At 42.5% G+C, this 20,329-nt stretch overlaps 2 long non-coding RNA genes across 2 annotated transcripts; one reads left to right on the top strand and one right to left on the bottom strand.

The window, feature by feature from the left end:
* Positions 1-397: 397 nt before the first annotated feature.
* Positions 398-19,785, bottom strand: LOC119149179. Its single transcript, XR_005104594.1, has 2 exons — positions 19,608-19,785; positions 398-869 (listed from the first exon to the last, which is right to left on the bottom strand). It is a non-coding gene; the product is annotated as an uncharacterized LOC119149179 (long non-coding RNA).
* Positions 5,893-9,859, top strand: LOC119149178. The gene is made up of 3 exons (XR_005104593.1): positions 5,893-6,520; positions 6,890-8,903; positions 9,775-9,859. It is a non-coding gene; the product is annotated as an uncharacterized LOC119149178 (long non-coding RNA).
* Positions 19,786-20,329: the final 544 nt, after the last annotated feature.

Raw genomic sequence — 20,329 nt, 5'->3', positions numbered from 1 at the left:
GCAACAGATTTGAGAACGTTCTGTCTGGCGAGAAAAGACTTAACCATGAGGTTGCAAGATGTACTTTCTCAAGGCAAATGTTAAACCATAATCTCATGTTACTATGACAACTTTTGTCTTTGTTTAGACCTTAGTGTAAAAATAGATTAGTTTTGTAATATACAGCTTCTTGCTACGTGACTGAAAGCATAACTGTTTGCTTAAACCGGCCTTGAAGCTGAGGATAAAAGGGCTGTGTTACTTGTCGGAATTTGCGAGCCTGGACGGAGCTGCGACTCCCCGGCCGCCCTGCGCGCTGTTTTTGCTTTCCTGCCTTAATATATACTTAGTGAATTTATTTCAGACTCTAGTTATTTCAATTCAACTATAACATCCTCCACCATCGCTTGGCTTTTTCCAAAAGTCTGGCCAGGTAGGCCATTTGTCATCGAGATAATTCCAGTTTTGAGAGGCCACCCCATACAGGGGTGTTATCAAGCCTCCTTTAGGAAGAGAGGTACATATCCAGCATTCCTTAGCTTTCATAGCATTAACAATTATTTGCAATGTTTGAAGATGGGTATTGTTTACCCATGTTTCAGTTTCTAATATCACTACAACAGTTACAATTAAAATCAGAATAACTTTACACAAATGTCCCTGATCCTTTTTGACAGTCCATTGTGTCCCTGGAGATTTCTTTACGATCTAAAGAACCGTAGTTTCATGGATCCTGCCAGGGTGACAGCCCATGATTTCTCAGGAGCCTTCTTTATCTGAGAGTAGTGAATCCAGGCTGGTTGTTCTCTTATCTTGACGGTGGTGAAGGTTGTCAGCAGCACCTGATAGGGTCCTTCCCACTTTTCTTCCAAAGGTTTCCCTGAAAAAGTCTTTATATACACATAGTCACCAGATTTAAAGGAATAGACTGGTTGATCCAACCCTCTGGCCCTTGTTCCCAATACTTGTTTATTTATAACTTTTAATTGTCCCTGGAAGGTCTTCACATATTCACATAAATATCCCTCTCCTAACTGCCTTAAATCTTCTCCAGCAAATTGTAACTGGTACGGTCTCCCATATAATATTTCAAAAGGGCTCAAATTCTCCTTTGTTCTCAGTTTAGTTCGTATTCTTAATAATGCCAAGGGAAGAGATTGTGGCCAAGTTAGATTTGTCTCTTGTCCTATTTTGGCTATCTGTTGTTTAATTAAATGGTTTATTTTTCCACTTGCCACTTGCTTGAGGCCTATAAGGAGTGTGTAATTGCCAATCTATTCTTAATACTGTACTCACTTGTTGTATTATTTTGGCACAAAAGTGTAAGCCTCTATCAGAAGAGATTGTTGCCGGAACACCAAAGTGGGGAATAATCTCATTTAACAATCTCTTCGTTACCTCTCTTGTTTTATTTGTTCAACAAGGGAAAGTTTCTGGCCAACCTGAAAATGTATCAGTCATAACTAATAAATATCGGTACTCCCCCTTTTCTTGGGAGTTCAGAAAAATCAACTTGCCACTGTTGTCCTGGATAATTTCCTCTACTAATGTTCCCTAGTTTTATTCTATTTGCTACATTGGGAGTATTACGTAAACACACTTTGCATTGCTGAGTCACCTGTTTTATTACAGTATATAAGTTTCACCCTATCAGTTTCTGATTTAGACTTTTATATAACGTATCAGCTCCCCAACGAGTCTTATTATGTTCTGTTAGGGCTGTGGTCCATATAAAATTGGATGGTATCACTATACGGCCATCTGCCAAATAAGCCCACTTATTTAATTTTATTTTACCGTTCATGTCCTGAATTAGCTTTAGGTCTTCTTTAGAATAGTTTGGCTCCTGATCTGTACTTACAGTTTGGATTTTACCGTCTGGTATTAAGGATAATTCCTCCTTTCCCACTTCCTCTGCTACTCGTCCGGCTTCATGGTTGGCCAGGCAGATTCCAATTTCCAAATCAGTGCCTCAGTGGGCCATCTTATGTTCTTCCTTCCTGGATGACCCTCTTATAACGGAGGGGGCCACTCCTCACATCAAGGTCTGGCATGGCATATGTTCCCACTGCTCAACGCCTACTGGGTTGCAGCCAACAGCAGAGCTCAAGATTCTTCTTGGTGGCAAACACAGAGGCCAACCCAGTCTTGCCCTTGACTATGATAGGAGGCACTTGACCAACCTTATTCCTTGTACTTCATTGTCAATGCAGAGTTTCATCTGCACATCCCATAATAAGTCACTGTCATGGCAAAACACACAGATTTACATTAGTAGAACTATTACAGAGTGTATTTTATTTTAGTTTTTATGCCAATATCCCCCACAGCCCTGCTGACCAAGGGATATTGTTTTACCTGAACTAGGCAGGCCTCCCGCTTATCATTTTTACTGTAGTAGGCAAAGCATTTTTCACCTTACCTGGAATTTATTCCCAGATATACCTGGTTAAAGATTTCTTTTACTGAAGCAATTAATTGTAACTAGAGGAGACAGCATACTAGATTAAACCATTTTCATCTACCAAAGCATGCTTTCCTTGCTGTGGAATGCCCAGAGAAACATCTTGCTAGACTCCAACTTTTCCTGATGCTTTCTGTTTTGTTTCTGTCAAAGTGTTTTTTCTGTCTTACAGGCAAGATTATTTTCTCTCTGGGGACTATGGGTTGGCAAATTAAATTGTATACATTTTTCAATGTTGTCAAAACTTGGGGGATTTTGGGTTTTTTTACTATAATTTTTGACAGGAACAGGAAAAAAACCAGAAGGAAATATATAGTAATTAAGATGTGGGAGGAGGAAAGAAGGTGAAGAAGCGCACAGGGAGGAAATGGGACTCAGCCGGCCAAGAAAAACAGATAGAACATGGAGGATGAACAGCAAGAGGTAAAAGGAGTAGTGATGGGACTTTCTTGTGCTCTTACTGTGAAAAGATAGGATAAGAAGTTCACAGGTATTAGAAAAACTAAACTAAAAGGATCAATAAAACTGAATCTGTCACAAAGATTTTTCCAACTGTTCTCAGGCTAGGAGTCACTGAAATGGATTCATTTGCTTGGTGGCTCTCAGCAGTCTGTACAAAATGAGCTGATGGTTATTTTCTGAGGAAGTAGCATTCATGTCCATCTACAGGGCACTGATCAGTTCTTGTGTTGGCAAAATCTGGTAGAAGGCCTATTACAGCAAGAGCACAGAAACTAAACTGCTTTTTGCTTTAGCAGTGGTCTTGTGGGTTCAGCGAAAAACCAGAAGGGGAAGGAAGAAGTAGAGTGGGTGCAAAAGTTCATATGCTCCTACCCACACCTTGCCTCTTCTGAGGACAGACAAAGACTTTCACTGTAAGTGATCTATCCAAGGCAAAAGGTTCTCTTTCAAAAGCAATGCAGGAAAAAGAACCTTATTCTAATATTATTAACACTCAGCCACAGGGGGAGGACAACACCAGCTGTCCCATCAGTTTGTATATAGTATAGGTTGGCTTTGAAGCTGAAGTCAACTTAACAGGGCCACAAAGTTCAGCTGCTTGCTCCTATCCCCAGCTGTCTGCCATGCCTTTCAATGTGCTGATAAAAACCCTTTATGGGGATGTATTTTACATCAGATCACAGAAATTATCAGTTTGAAATGTAACTTTACAGGTGGGAAGATAGATTCCCCCCTCATCCCCCTTAATGACATAATTAACAGTGCAGCTTGACACACTGATTCACTGAGGAAGGATGAATCCCATTCACAAGGGAGCAGCAGCAGGAGGAATAAATATCCTGATGATGCGGAGAAAACAGTATTTGGAATGACTGCTTTGGGTCACCTGCTGAAGGGCTGGCTGTTTGTGGGAGCACTGGGAGAAGCTGTGTTAGATGAGGGTTTGAGGTCCTGAAGAGCTCTGCGCCTGGCCCACCACACCAGCCCTCCCTGTGGGTCTGGTCACCTGCAACTCTCTTCTTTTCGTAAGTATTCCATAAGACTAATATGACAGTATTAGTCATCCTGGCTGGGAAAGGTGGTGTACAAAGGTTCACACTCCAGCAGGAGTCACCTCTTGTGGGGGAGGGCAGCAGCTGGTCTCAGAAGGCAGGGCTGGTTTGATGAGGGTGGAGCCTCTTTCAAGAGCTTGTAAGCAGTACAGCTTAACTGGCTGCTGCTACCAGGGAATGAAGTTCTATGCATTCAACCCATTCCCTCATTGGTAGCTGTAACAGTAATGTGGTTTCATTTAAAATATGAGATGGTAAGAGCTTAAGCCACAAGGAGTGGTTAGAGGCATTTCTATTGATAAGGAACAACTTCCCCAAATCCCTTGGCATTGAAACCTGACATCAGAAACAAAATTTAACAACTCTTGGAGGGACAGGCCACAAGCAGCACTGTACAGAGGCATTCCTGCAGAGCGAAGATAGAAGGCCTCCAGATCAGCTCTGGAGCATGGTAATGTGTGGGAGCTACTATACTTGTTTAACAGGTTTAGTCGGCCCAGACCCAACACCCCTGGCACCGTCAGCATTTCTAGCACAGCAGACATCACCTCCTGGTAACTGTGAACTGACAATGTCTTCTTCCCCACCTGAAAAAATTGACCAAAGACACACGAGAGTCAGAAGGCTTCTCTGAATCTACGCATGGACTTGTCCCTCCCCTCATGTTGGGGAGAGTCCCTCCTCCTAACAATAAAGAGAAAAAGAGATAAAGGCAATGGGAAACCTGTACATACAAACTCAAACCTGTCCTCTCTAAAACTGTTTTGATCTGCTGAGGATAGGAGGTGGCACAGACACTGAATATTCTAAAGTACATCAAGCCAAAGACATTTGAGGCTTAATACTTTTGGACACAGGCCTTGTTTACATGTATGAAGTGGGTTTCAGGATCTCTGGCTAAGTTGGTGCCTAGAAGATCACTCCTCCATGGTTAACTGTACCCCCAGACCTCTTTCAGACACAAAATGGATGGGTCTGGCTTTAAGCTCTGTCCAGAGGCAGGGGAAAAAAGAAAGATGGCTTACAGACTTCCCCTTGGACACCTTGCCCACCTAATGCTTTAACTGAGCTGAAGGACAGTCTGGTCCAGTTTCTTACCCAAAGCCTTGCTTAGATTCAGCTTTATAGCTTCGAAGTGGAATGAATAAACAACTATCCTTTGTCAAATTTTGTCACTTAGACATTTACTCTAAGTAAATACTTTATTAAGAACTCATTTACACATGAAGCTTTTCCTGATTAAGTCCACGTGCGGATACTTTTGTTCTGAATACGGAATATCCATGTGCAGTTATTTCAGAGCAGCCATTGCACTTTCAAATTCATTGCCTCCCCCAGCTCACATTAAGTTCTAAGTGCTGCTAAAACAAACATATTTTTGAGAGCTTGTCTACCTGCCAATATAATGTAGAAATTGAAGGCAGAATGAGTGCTTTTCATGTTAAAGGGGTGAAAATAGCTGTTGTACTCTTTAAATTTACACCCCAAACTTGTTTCACAATATTTCATTTGTACAGACATATATATATTTATTTTTTTTTCTTCCCCTGTGTCACCCTAAAATGCCTAGCTTTGCTAGAGGGAACTTTCTCCATTCCATACGTTCCATGATGACATGATATAAGGAAAGTTTATTGGACAAATATGAATATTTCAGGGGAAGAAACATATTTGAATGGTTATTTGAATAAAAATGCCTGTACAGGAGCCAATGCCATTGGGCTTAATTACTTCTTCTATTTATGAATGTTTAATGTTTAGTTTGTTATATTGTTATCTCACTATTTCCAGCCATTTTTCTATGTAATTTCCCTTGCCTCATCACACCTAATTCCATGGAAAGGTCCTCCTGCAATTAAAAGTAAAACCTATATGGGAATCAAAATATATTCCAAGCACAGTGTGCACACACTGACAAATCTGCTGTAATTATGGTTGATGATTAGTAATAAGTATGTATTAAAAAAGAAGATGGAGAAGAAAAGCAAAAATATTCTTGGCTTTTATAAAACTCTTCTAAAATTGGAGCATTTTTATTTTAAGATTTTAATGTTGTTCTTCCTAATTTCTTAAAGTTTGACTGACAAAGCTAAAGAAAACTCAGCCCTCCCAGTCTCCATGACTAATGGAGTCACAGAGCCAAAAATTCTAAGAATGAACGTAACTATAATGCAAGAGGCACTGCTGCCAATTTGTTTCTGTTCAGAGGATGGGCAAAAGAGACTCACTACTGATGCCTGTCCACTTGCAAAGTCTGCTGGTACGAACATGTAACTATCTTAATAAACATTTCTCAGTAGAGGCAAGACCTGCTGCTAAATGTCCTATGCCCAAGGACAACACCGTAATCTTGATGTCCTTGTATAAAGTTTGCTTTTATTGATCCATGTCTTTTTTGCCTACCAGATGTGAGCAGATTGCCTGAATCACATGAGAACAACAATCTGGATTTGGCTCTAGGACTTGATCACATGAGAACACAGAGACATGTCAGCTGCCATGACCTACTTTAGCTTTCTGGGAGGAGATGCAGCCCCTTCATCATGATAAAGCCCTCACATAGGTGAGCACGTATGATCGTTTTTATGAGATTTGTTGTACCTATGAGGAAAAGCAAGTCCATCTCTTATGTAGAAATATGTCTGGTCCTGTAGGGAGTGTGGCAATGGAGGGCAGTTATCAGTTGTGCCTTTGCTATTCTTTTGAGCAAATAACGCATTCCTCCTGGCAGCTTACAGTCTTCTGGCTACCAGCTCAGCTCTGAAATATGAGCTATGGTAGATGGGGGGAGGGAAGGTCAGCTTTGAAAGGTGTGGGAGAGGATTTCCATTCCAGACATAGGCACTTGGTTACAGCACTATTGTGTACATCTGAGTTATTTGAATGATCAATAACAAAAATTCCCTCTCCTCCCCACTCCCCTCTTTTTTAGCAACCCTAATGTAAGCATGAAGGAAGATAAACACTTTTTGTTATATTCCACTGGTTTAGTAGTCCTGATTGCATTGAGCATTTCATGGTAAGACTTCAAAGTGCTTCTGCCTTTTCCTTTTACATATTGATGTACAGTTTGCTTGAAAATATGTGTCCTGCTCAAATTACATTAAGAAAACATTGGAACTATGATATACACCCACCAGCTAGACATAAATTGGCACTATTTGAAATTCTGCTGCAGCATTTCATCAGTTTTCAGCATTTTTTCTCTCATCCTAGGAAACAGGGTTTTACATACCTCTGCTGACATTTGGAGAGTTTAGTCTCTATGCTCTATGCAGTCAAACACTGAACATTTTGTGAAACCCCAGCATTAAAGAAAAAGGACTCATGAACAATGAGAGAAAAACAAGCAGTAACTTGTTTTAAAAAGTGAATAGCTGTGATAAGAGGCACTGTTAAAAAATACACATGTGAAATCCATGACATTTAAGCACATATATTCCTTATTTCTAGCAAAGAGATACACAATACAAATATGGGGCAATGTGTGATCCAGAACTGGTAGGATATCTTACATAATTACTCATGTGACTGCTCAAACTAGGGGAACTGTGAATTACTTTTAGTAGGTTAGAAATGACAGCAGAAGCAGGAGGCTCTGATCAATTCCACTTCTTCAGAAAAACTTTACACAATAATACTGCCTGAAACTGGCAGGAACTGGAGATACTTTCTTAGAAAACTGCCAGAAAAATATATCTCTCCCATACAGGTCTGATGTTTGTATGATTTGTTTGCCAATACATGCATATGTTTGGTGATGGAAACCATTTTCTGGCACTAAAAAAGGAGTACAAACTTTTCTCATCTTAGTTGGAATGAGGCAGTTGTTGCTTAAGTGAAGTGAGACACCCTTCCACTCTAATGCAAGCTGAATGCTGAAAGTTCCTCAGTCCAGTCAGTATTTCAGAGCACATTCATTAGAATACCCACCACCACCCATCGGTAATCTACAGAAACCAGAAAACTGCATTTATAAAAACTGTAACTCAGACAAATGCTATTGTCCAATCAATGAAGGCAATTTTAAAAATCCCTCCAGGAATATCATACTAACAACCTTATCCCTGCTCTGAGGCAAAGCCCAATGACTTCTAAAGACCAGATGTATCATGATTAGTTGGTCATTTCATAGCTCAAAGAACTGTAAATATGGATGTTTATAAACCATAGTCTGCACTGCTCTACCAAGGTACGTAATATTTTTGTGCTGCACATGAACTCTAAGTTACACTATACCAAACAAAACTTAGAATCGTTTAGAAGATACATTTGGGAGAAAAAAATAGACTTTATACTGATGTCCATGGAGATGTTTTGACCTCTGAAGGATTTCTGGAAAGAAGGATGCAAATTTACTTGTTAATTAATTCCTACGGTTTTTTGTGTGTGTTTGTTTTAGTCTTCATTTAATCTCCTTCACATTTTATTCATCTCCTCTGCCAGCCTCCCTTCATAATTTTTTGTATTTCTCCAATCAACAACGCTTTCTCCTTTCCTCCTATGCCTTGTGTAACTTTCCCAGCCTATTCTCTCTTCCTATTCTCTCCTCCCATTCTCTTCACTATACTCGCTTCTCTTCTGGTGCTATCTCATGGGACCTGTCCTTGACTCTTCTAATTTGATGTTTACACTCTGCAAGAAAAGAGACTAATGATAGTTTCACTTTCCTGTTCTGTTCCTCCTTCCCTCTTTTCGACAAGTTCTGAGTCAGCAAAATACTTAAGACAGTAAAAAACTTGCATTCATGACCAGGCTGCCATTTTAGATTATGGAGATGTGTAATACCTTGCCAATGTAAACTCTTCATCAGGAAATCTACAGCGAGTCAGTTGATTCTTCTCTGACCTTCTTCAAGCAGTTTTTCAGAGGTGCTCTGGGCTGGATGTGGCCATCATGTGAAAGAATTGAGAGCTTGTGCAGCAGCTCAGGTTCCCCCCTCTCAGGTAACTAAGAGAGACCACCAGGCAACACCAGCTGCAGGTTAGACAGTTAAAGAGGAGACTACTGATCCCCTAAGCCTCTCCAGTAACTCCATCCTGTGTCAACAACCATAGCGCAGAAAACATTAATAGGAGTTTTAGAGCATGGGACCTCTGGAGAAAAAACCCAAACCCTTAGCTTTAAAATTTATTTCTTGTAAGTCTCCATTATTCATTAGTTATGATTACTTGTATTACAGCAGACAGTTGCTAGTGCGTTATAACTGAGGGTTCAGAATAGTTCTAATTATAACAACTTTTTATACATGGCACTCTCTGAAGTATTTGTGTGTTTAAGCTTTCCACAATAAGCCTTGAGAATTGTCCCTGTTTAATCTCAGCTGGAAAGTATTTTGAAACGCTCTAAGCAAAATTAATTCATCTGGGTTTGGGGTTTTTTTTGTTTTGTTTTTCTGTTTGATTTACCATGAGGAAAGAAGAAAGCATTTTATTCTCTAAATACATTATTTGCCAAAGTTCTCACTGCTGTGGTCAAGAACCCAAAGTGGAGAGCTATATCTCTTGCTCTCAAAGATCTGGAGAATTTTAAAGCAACAGTAAACTTGCCCTTAAGCCAGACTACTTCTGGCCTCCCTTATCCCAAAGGCCATTACTTTCACTTTTCCAGTGAGAGGTTGAATTCCCCCAAGCAAGTGAATAAGTAAAAATGTTTCTACCCTAGATGTTAAAGAAAGTGAAACTAGAATCAAAGAACTACATGTAAAGTTCGAATATGGGTTTTTATCTATAAATTACAATAGAAAATGAAGAAAACAGAGTAACACAGATAAGCAATTACTCATCCTAGAAATATATCCTATTGTCTGTATTTCAGCCCTCAACACTAACAAGACTCAAATCATTTCCTAAATGCTACAGCAACAAAGAATTTGGTTTATATTGTATGCATGATAAAAATGAAGAAACCTTGTTGGATTCTTAAGAAGATGGAAAAAGCAAAGAAAACGTCAAACATATAATGACCAGCCAGGATCAGTATGTCCCCAAAGAAAGAGAAACAACATACTGTTCAGGTATCGTAAAGAACCATCAAAGAGCCCACATTTCTTTGTGTTACGAGTAAGTTAAAAGCTGACCAAACACCAAAAGCATGAATCAGGCTTGTTTACAATTAAAACCAACAAAAGCTATTAGCCAAATAGGCTCAACTTAATAACAAATCTAGAGACTTCGAGAGGTGACCTACCACACAACTTCAACCTCCAGCAAGAAACGCAAGGATTCTGTGGGTGTTTCCTTTACTGTATAATCCTGATTCATTCCTGCAAAATGTAGACTGCATATGGCAAAGATTTTGTAAATTACCATAACGCTTACTGGAAGTATGGGATAATCTGGAGTTGCACAGACAACCTTCATTCTGGTATTTTTGGATTTCTATTGGTAATTGTTAACAGAAAATGAACAAAAACTGACCTATTTTTTTATTCTTCCCTAGCAACTCAAGCACATGATGTCAGCTTGACACTTCAGTCCTAGACAAGACATAGTTACAGACTTTTGTGACTTGTGCTAGCAGAGAAATAACTGGGGTTGCATGTTTTCATTCACTGTGCTAAGTGCCATGCCCTTGCAAGTGGATTTTACTACTATCTGCTTACATCTGAGGACTAAGGAAATTTAGAAGTCATTAATTTTATTCCAGACCTGAAATAGAAATGTAGTACATCAGTCTTAAGCTATTCTGCCTGTTTCCCTTGAAACTGACCCTTTCTGCATCAGTCTTTCCATGTTGACTCCCAAATCCTTGCTCTCTTTTACCTCTATTTCTAGCCCATACTTTGTTGCCCAGCTCACGCAAATTTCTACCGTTTTCCTGCCAGGCGGGTTCCAGTCTCCTCCAAGATCCAAGACAGATGATTTAATACTCTTTTACTTTCACGGCCTATATTATCCTCCTCCAAGGCCTTGGCCCAATGGCTTAACAGCCTCCACACTCCACTTCCTCAATTCTCCACCCCATTTTCTTGATCAGCCAGTCTACTGTGCTTCCATATTAAACCACAGTCTCTGTTTCTGTTTTCTGTATTTTCTTCTGATGTCCCAATTGTATCCCTGTGATACCTGTGCCTCTCATGACTTTCTACCTCCCAGTCGTAGTTCCTGCCCTTTTTCCATTTAAATTAGGTCCCCTCTTTACAGTGCTTGGGCATCAATGGAGTAGAGTAACTGAGAGAGGCATTTTGGTTTTAGTCCTGTTGTTTGGCCGCAGTCCAGCCCACAAACACGTCAGAGCTATAACCAAAGACCATGCTCAGTCCTCTGCTGTAGAATGCTTGATCTGGATGCAAGAAATGTGACAATGGTTAATATACTGGTGTGCCGAGACCAGTATTTATCTCACTGATCAGTAGCAGCTCATTAACTCCCTACTCCTTAACTTCTTTAACAGCCTGTCTATACCCAGCTGCTGTCCTGCTCCATGCATCCTGATCAGCACATTTCTGAGGCAAAGACTGCCTCGGAGTCGTGTCTTTATAGAGCGTAGCACAGTGGGATCTTGATTCAGGGTGAGAGCTAGATGGGATTATGATGTTCATGATGATAAAAAAATTAGTATGCCTGCTGAAACCATGAACATCCTATGTTTTTTAAAAGGGCTTTAACTTGCCAAATGTGTGTAGAACTTCATAACAACAGAAAAAAGCACAGCCCCAGCATAAAGGCCATTTCTCTGCAAAATGTCAAGTTATTCTGGAGCTTCCTAATGTAAAGGACATCAGTATTTCTTAATGGAGGGAAACAGTCTGTTCTTTTTCTTGACCTCATTCTCGGAAGTAGAAGAATGTTTTTGACTGCAATTTTCTGAATAAATAAAAATGTAATCAAATGAACTACAAACACCAGGCATATGGCCAGGAAGTTTTAGCCTGAATAGTTAATATTTTGTGAAAATTTTTGCAATTGGAAATCAGTTTACCACAGGAAGTGCAGTCAACTTTAATTACAGGTGGTGCTCATAAGTCCTCCCTATAAGACAGAATCACCCATACAAGTAAAACTCTTATTTTCTAGAAAAAATAAGATTTTGTTTTTCATGGCTTCCCGTGTCACAGGTATGGATTTGTTGGCAGACACATCCATTTCTAATCTTCAGGTCTCAGTTTAGTGGATTCCTTAAAAAAAATTTTCAACTTCCATATTTTCATCCCTGCTATTAGCCCTGAAGAATTTTTTTGAGAGTAAGATGACCTTAAATCCACAGCTTTCCACATACACTCCTGAACTAATCCTCTCTCTCAACACCATGCACTATAACACCCAACATCCATGTCTAATAGGTGTTCTTGTCTTGCGGAGGGAGCTGGGGGAGAAGCTCCATGCATATGCACAGCTGTGGGGAGAAGAACAATCATTAATTAACTTTTAAAGTCAAAACTTCCATTAGCTGAAACCATGGTAGGGTATATACCTCTACAATGTTTAGTGGCTTTACTTCTTCATTTCTTTCTTTCAGTATTTGTGTCCAGCCATACTCAGGTACAAAGTCTAAGTACCAAACTTCCCTGCCTTAGCTCCATTTTACCTATGGCTTCCTCAAAATCTTAGTTCCATTACTGTTACACAAAACTTAACTACATACTTCCATTTCTACCTTGCTGTTGCATATTTCGAGCTTATTTTCTACCACTAAGGTGCATTCTGAGGCATAAGACCAGAAGATGTTTCTAGCTTGAAGTGCAAGAGGAATACAGACTCTATACTAAGATGTTTGAGGAAAGCCAATTCATTTTAGGTAGGTTAGCCTTAGGTGAGTTTGATAATTTGAAAGGTCTTCACACATCTTAACATCCTTCTATCGGCATATATGCTACTTTTGTGTGGCTAAGCATCTCTTTGAGTTTTCACATAGTCTGTCTTGACAGTCAGCAGAGAAGGAAGGTAGGAGACTGTGTGAAGCAGACCTTCTGAGAGGATGGACACAGGCACTTCCTTTTTTTTTTCCACGATAAAAAGGAGAGAATGGATGTAAGGATAGTCACCTCTGGTTATCCCAAAGAGGTCCATCTGTGTGGCTAAAATCCAGCCAGGTCTGGGGCAGAACGAAGTATCTCTGTAATTCTGCATGCGCATGGTGTGTAACACAATGCAAGCTTAGGGTAGGCAAGAGGAATCTTGAGCTGACCAAACCTAATTACACAACTGGGAGTTTGGTCAGCACATTAGGTTCAACACCAATTCCTGTGGCAAGAAAGAAGCTCCAAGATCTTGTGGAAGAATACCTTGTTAGTCCTCCAGTTTTATATTCCATTAAAAACATCAAGCAAATTGAGAACTAAACCAAAAATTACATTTATAGTGTTCAATTATACTGAACAACTATTTACAGTATACTTTTATATGTAGTATTTACACACACAAAAAAGACTTTTTCTCTTTTATTTATCTGTCAGGACCCATACTTGAAGTTCATTGTTGCCTAGGAAACAGTGGATAAAAGCAACAAAAGCAAAATATTTCACTGAATATCCTACATGGCTTTAGATGCCTGTAGTATTCTCAGCTGTTCCTACAGACAGGGAATCCGCAATTCTAGTCTTTGCAGATAGCTGAACATGAATGGCAATACAATTTTATTAAAAAATGTAAACGCCAGTAATCTGAGAAGAGTAATATAGTCCAGTGATTAGCTGACAGATGATCAATGTCTTGTGCATGACTTGACTTGCAGTGACCTCCAGCAACTCCCTTAACCTGATTCTCATGCTTCAGTGGACAAATTTTTTTCATGCCTACCCTATAAAAGGATCTGTGACATAGGTGATACAAAACTGTTTCTTAAAAGTGCGTTAACCAAGGCACCTGAAATATGCAAATGACTAAAATAATGTGCTTAATGTTTGACTTGCTTGTAATATCTCACACGCACTCTTATGGCTATGCCAGAATGTTATAACAAATAAACACACTGTGGGAGACATGTGGGATAAAAGAGAAGAGAAAGATGCTGTTTTATAATTTAGAAACTTACATTTTTTTCTTATAAAAATGCAATACACTTCAAGCATGACAAAATTAACATAGCAATTCTGACTGAAGCAACACATATGTGCCAGTATGTATGGAATCACACTTCTCAAGTAAGCATAGGCAAAAAAATCTTGCTGCAACAAAGAGTTCCTGCATCAATGTCATAGATAATTAGGTCTGACTTTCTCAGGTACTTCAAGACACAATATCCACAGAACTGAAGGAACAGAAATGTTGGAATTTTTTTTTTGTGTCTTTTTCTTCCTCTGATGGGACACAGGTACACATTTTACTATTAGAATAAAAAAAAAATCAGAAGAGCTAGTACTCGGAGGATAAACTGTCCCATGCATTTCGATACAGTTTTAATTCCACAGTACAGGATGGGTTCCATCCCCATCCTTTGACAAAACAGAGTATCACAAGAGTGCAGCACAACTGGCTTACACAAACTACCATAGCTTACTGCTCTGTAGTGACCAATATAAATAGTAAGTAGCCTTCTTGCTTCATATCTTTTGTGTTCAGGAGAAAGAGTACCTGCTGCTAGCTATACTTACTTGCATATCTTCTTGGAAGGGAATAAGGATGTGAGCAACCGACACATCTTTTTTACCCCAGGTACTAAGCATGTTGAGCTGAAACACAAACACCTCTGGTCCAGTGACTCTGTCCATATTTAGTACTTACAAAATTACAATTTGTTCATATTGACATATGCTAACTCCTTTGGGCTTTTGAAGAAGAAAATACAGCTTCTAACTCTTCCTACACCTTTAGGTTTTGCCTGAGCTAGATTATCTCCTGCGACTGCTTTGGAGTTATCAGAGTAGCTCCAGTTGTGGTAAAACCTTCGATAATACTGCTGTAGGCAAAATCCATGTGACCACAAGCATTTTCATGAATAGCCTCTCTAAATGGATCTACAGAGACTCTAAATGGGTCAGATAACTAAGCAAGAGAGCACCTTATCTGCATTGCCATTCCCACCTCCCCCACAGCTGTGCCAATGCTGAAAAAGTGACATATGGTTACGCCTTGAGGGACAAAAATAAAAACAACCCCAAAACACTGTTGATGATGGACAGGGAGCATCCTCCATTTATCAGGGTTATCTGGAGAACAATATAACCCAATAAGAGAGACAGAGATTAAAGACTTTTTTTAAAAAAGAAAAAAGGTGATTAAAATTCAAACTAGAAGTAGATAAAATGCTTAAAGGAGATTAAAGACACATGGAGAGATCTAACACAAAGAGAGGGCACGAGGCTGTTCAATATGATGACAAAATGATTTCAGTTACCCCTTAGGCTGGAGCCAGTTTACACCACTGCTACCAGCCCAGAGTGACAGAAAGAACAAAAGAACATGAAGACCAGAAATCGCATCTGTTGCAACAGCAGATCTGCAGTCCAGTAAGGGGTACAGGTGAAAAATGTATCATTTGTTAAAAGCTGATTGGCTTACTGTGTTGTAGGTGGCCACTGAAAATTGATCTAGACAGTACAATGTAATGAAACAGTCATTTAGGCTGAGCAAGGATAGAGAAGTGCCTTCTACAAGGTAAGGCAGTAAAGAGTGAAATGATTTCCCAAAGAAAGGCAGGAGCCTGTGGCTCTGTGCTCCAGTGACAGACACTTTAATAGCAAGACTGTATCAGTCATGGGAGGAAAAAACATCAAACCAGAGGAGGCTGTCGCTTCCCCTACAGAAGGGTTCGGATGCCTTTCTGTATCTCAAGGGCAGTATTTATATACTTGCACATACAGTGCAAAAAGAACACAGTAAACAGGTGTCGTTCGACAGGCGTTTCAAGGAAGATGCTTGGCAAGTCCAGAAACCGGCGCTTAAGGGTTACCAGGAAAAACCAAGCTCCTTCCGCCACATATGCCCAGTATGCCCAAGGCCACCCACTGCAGGCTGCCTCACACCCCCAGCGTCTCCACAGCTCGCGGGAGACACCCCGGGGCGGGGTGTGCTGGGGCGGGCCGGCCCCGCCCGTTTTCTCGCTGGCAGCAACATTTCCGCCGCAGGCCAAGCTGTGCGCGGTGGGGGCCTTCACCGGGCGCTTGTGGCGGCTCGGCCCTACGAGCGCAATGCCTGCGCGGGTGCCCGGGGCTGCGCTCCCAGCTGGGCCCGCGGCCGGCAGCCCCTCCCCCCTCCGCCCTTGGGCCCGGCCCGGCCCTGAGGCGCCCCCTCTCACCGCCGCTCCCCTCCCCCATCGGCTGCACAACCAGCTGCTCCGAGTGAAACCCGACACCGGGGGCGCCCCGCCCCCCCTCCGGCAGCCCGGGGCCGCGCGGGGCGAGGCGGAAAGGCCGCAGTGGATTGCGCCTGGAGGCGGCTCCAGCCCCGCGCTGCGGCCTGGCGAGGCTGCGCCGTCCTGTGGCCGCGCGGGGCGACGTCGCGCAGAACCCCGCTCCGAGAGCTGTGCGCGATCCAGTCCGGAGAGTACCGGCTGCCCGGCCGCAGGGGGCGTTCGCCGCAGCTGCTGTCTCCTGCCAGAGCCCAAACCGGCCCAAACCGGTTGGAACTGGCGCAGGCCGGATCTGCTGGCCGCGGAGCGGCGCCTCCTCCCCCTCCCTCCCCCGAGTCCCCCGGCCGCCCTCCCAGAAGCACGGTGAACTTGTGCTCCCCCGCCCCGGCCTCGTTCCAGCTCGGTGAGCCCAGGGGCCCTGCTGAGCTGCTCACCCTCCCCACAGCCACTGCACTGCCCGCTGCTACTGCCCCGCGCCCGTTGGCGCTGCTGCCGCCCCTGAATCTAATAGGCACATTGGCTCTCTGCCCATCTTCCTGCTCACGTTGCCCTGACCTCTGCTATCAGGGAAACAGTGAGTGGTTTTGCGTATTTTTTTTCTTCCACTTCACCAAGAAACGAGCACAACACAAGCTTTGCCCTTTTCCATCAAAGTCACCTCCCTGCGGTGGAGATGGCTGCACCCGGGCCCAGCACAGTCCCCTCCCCCGACGTGGAGATAGCACTCTCCTCCCTGCCTGCCCCATGCTGGACTTGGCTTTTTGCTGCCCTGACTGAGCCCCCTCTGAAGACATGGGACCCCCGCTGCTCTGTCCCCTCTTGACACAACCCTGCAAAGAGCAATGCAGCTCTGTTCCCTGCCACTGTCATGGCAGAGAAAGGCCCCACCTGTGCCCACCCGTATTCCCCCAGTCGTGGTCAGGCCAGTCACTGCCTGTCAGTACAGGAGACAAAGAAACCTGGGTCCTACCCTTTCCCTTCTGCCCCACACAGTTACTAGGACAATAAGCACACCCTGGTTTGTCACCCAATAACCACAGAAGACACTGACTTTTTTTTTTTAAGGGAACCTGGCCTGACTCCATTTTGGAGAGGACATTGCTTAGAGGTCTGTGGAGCCATTTCCTCCAGCAGCATTTGGAGCAGAAGGGGGACAGCGCACCTCGCTCTCTGGGTGCTGTGGGGTGCCTCTCTGCCATTTGGAGTCAGTGGCTGGCATGACTTCTCTGTGGCTGGTTTTTTTATACATGGTTTTGTGCCAAACTGGAGCAGTATGTGTGCCTAGGATTTAGCCAGCTCTGCTGCATTTTTGCAGTTTCAGTTTCAGTTTTGAAGTTTCAGTGAAAACTTCGTTTTCAGACCTCCATGCTTCTGAAGGCATTGAGGTAGCGACCCTGCACACCTCAGGGGGACATTTCCCATAGTCTCAAGGGGGATGGGATAGGTGTGTGTTTGCCACATTTTTCCCTGGCCTTGGTTTGATGATTCAGCTGAGTAGACCTGGCAGCTGGCTGCTGCTGAAGGAGTTTCCCCCATTTGCTTGTGCTAGCTCTGGCATTTTTCAGACACCTCACTGAGCTAATTTAGTTCACTAATGTGGTAGATGCCACTCCCATCCTCCAAGAAAAATGTTCTGCCAGATCCATGAGTTGAGCTGGCTCACCAGAGTCCGGCAAAATGCTGTAGCCAGCTCTAGAGTAGATCTGCTACACAAGTGGCGTGTGGCAAAGGAGTAAACAACCCTGTCTGTGGCAGCAAGTTATTTGTCCCACTGTTAAGCTGTTCTTGTACAGTTCCTCATTAGCGAGGAGAGGCAACCACATGTGATGATGTGTACCACCACCTGAATGCCTAGAAGCCAAACATTCATCATTCTTAGGAGTATAAGCACTATAAAGACTTCTCCCATAGGTGCATGCCATTTGTATCCACACCTGGATGTAAAAATAAGTATACAACTCCTAGTGATTTTGAGGATAGCACAGACAACAGGCGCAAGCCATCTGGATGGTATGTTGTGACAAATGTTTGCAAAATGTAGAGATTCCCCAAGGAAAGTAGGAAGAAAAGTTCATACACAGGCAGCTAGCTGGCCATTCTCATGTAAAAGGAGTTGTGATGGGTGGGCCCTGGCCAGCAGTCAGGCTTTCACCCAGCTCCTCGCTTGCCCCCCCATCCACAGCAGGATGGTGGAGAGAATAGGAAAAGCAGGAATGAGGAAGCTCCTGGGTTAAGATAAAGTTGGGGAGATTGCTTACTAATTTCTATTGCAGGCAAAAAGACTCACCCTGGGGAAACTAATGTAATGTATTGCCAATTTATAGATATATAATTACTGATTTGGGTGTTGGGAAACAAAACAACAAACATTAAAACACATGGGAAAACTCCTTTCCTCCCATTTCCTAAGCTCACTTCACTCCTGTCCAGACACCTGTCCTACCAGCTTCTTACTGCCGCAGGTCACATTCAGTCCCTTTAGTGAGGAAGAGAGTGGGGCAAGGGGAGGTGTTACAGTCAGTACATAGCAGTTTCTCTGTCATACTCCTTTCATCTCACACTTTTTACCTTCTTTGGCATGGGTCCTCACAGGTTGCATAGAGCATCTCCTCCTCCTCCTTCTCTTCCTCCTCCATTGGAGCTAGCTGGAACTGGCTGTGCTCGGCACAATGACCTTTTCTCACAGAAGCCACCCCTGCAGCCCCCCACTTCCAACGCCGTGACACCTGCAGCCAGTATGGGACTCAGAACTATGGAATCACAGAATAAATTAAATTGGAAAGGAACGTGGCAGGTCATTTGGGGCCATCTTCCTCTGCCTGCCTCCCACTAAAAAGGCCAGTTCTGCAGGTCAGTCAGGCTGCTCCCAGCATTGCCCAGACAATTTTTGATGTCTACAAAGACAGTAATCCTGCATCCTCTCTAGATAACTTGCCCCACTATTTAAGCATCATTGCTGTGAAGATTTTTTTTTCTTGTATTTACTTAACATTTTTCCCAAGAACAGTCCAGTTCTGTTTACTCTGTAACTACCTATATAGGTGGTTCGAGGCAGCAATTTGGTTGCAATTTGAAGCCCCATGACTGCCTTTCCGGTTTAAAGAAACCCAGCTGTCTTGTGGAAGACAGAAACATTAAGGTTGGTATTAATGGAGAATGAATGGGTGTGGTGGCACCAGAAGGAATGGCAGAAGAAATGGCTATAAAATGGTGTGTGTGGATGGCACCTGGATTTAGCAGGTCTGGGTAAGATATGGGTACATCTATAGGCAACTGCTCCAGACAAAAGACTGTCAGTATATCCTAATGGCTGAGAGAGATGATAAGGTGGAGAGACTAATTAGTGTCAGCTCCTAAAACCCACCAAAAAACCTCCACCAACTGTACCCCAAACAACAAAAAAAACCCCGCGCATCTACCAGAATATCTTGACACAAAGCTATGGATCCAGGCAAGTTGAGGACCACTTGGTAGCTGGCATAACTTGTCTAAGTTGCTGAAGAAGTTTTTCCACTCTAGGTGTCCTGTAGCAGTCTCAGGCTTTAAGTCTGATAAGGTGATTTATTTGAATGATACAGTGGTAAGTAGACAGCTGGAGCTGGGTGCCTCTGCAGAGAGACTCTGGACAAAGAAATTCCTGGGCAATTATACCCTTACAATCTGAGTTTCCCACCCCTCATTCAACAGGTCAGACCAATAATATTAATATTAATTAATAATAATATTAGGGTCTGGGGTCATCTTGTTTTTCATTGGGTCTCTTCATTGTCTCTGAGTGGTCTGGTTTTTTCTCTTATCTCTGAGGCTGTGGTTTCTGCTGACAGTTGTAGCTTCCTTTTATTCCAGCTTGAACCCACTCATGAGGCCTTCTTCCATGGAATTAGGTAAAAGTTCAACATATCTGGGTGAAAATTCACAGCTTGTGGCCTAAGGCTTCCGCAAATTTAGCTACTAATGATAAGCAGGTAACTCCAGGCAGTTTCAGTCCAATATTACTTAACAAAGTAAGTACGTAAATTACAACAGTTTTTCTATGAAATGAAATCACCTTCTCCTCCTATAGGGTGTTCCATTGTTCTTACAAGATTGCAAGATTATTTCCCGAGTTTTCTATCCTTTCTCCTAACTTACTTGATTGAGG

The sequence above is a fragment of the Falco rusticolus genome, chromosome 5 (assembly GCF_015220075.1).
Source record: "Falco rusticolus isolate bFalRus1 chromosome 5, bFalRus1.pri, whole genome shotgun sequence".
NCBI lineage: Eukaryota > Metazoa > Chordata > Aves > Falconiformes > Falconidae > Falco > Falco rusticolus.
Note: the sequence above shows the minus strand (reverse complement) of the source record. Positions and strands in the feature narration are given on the sequence as shown.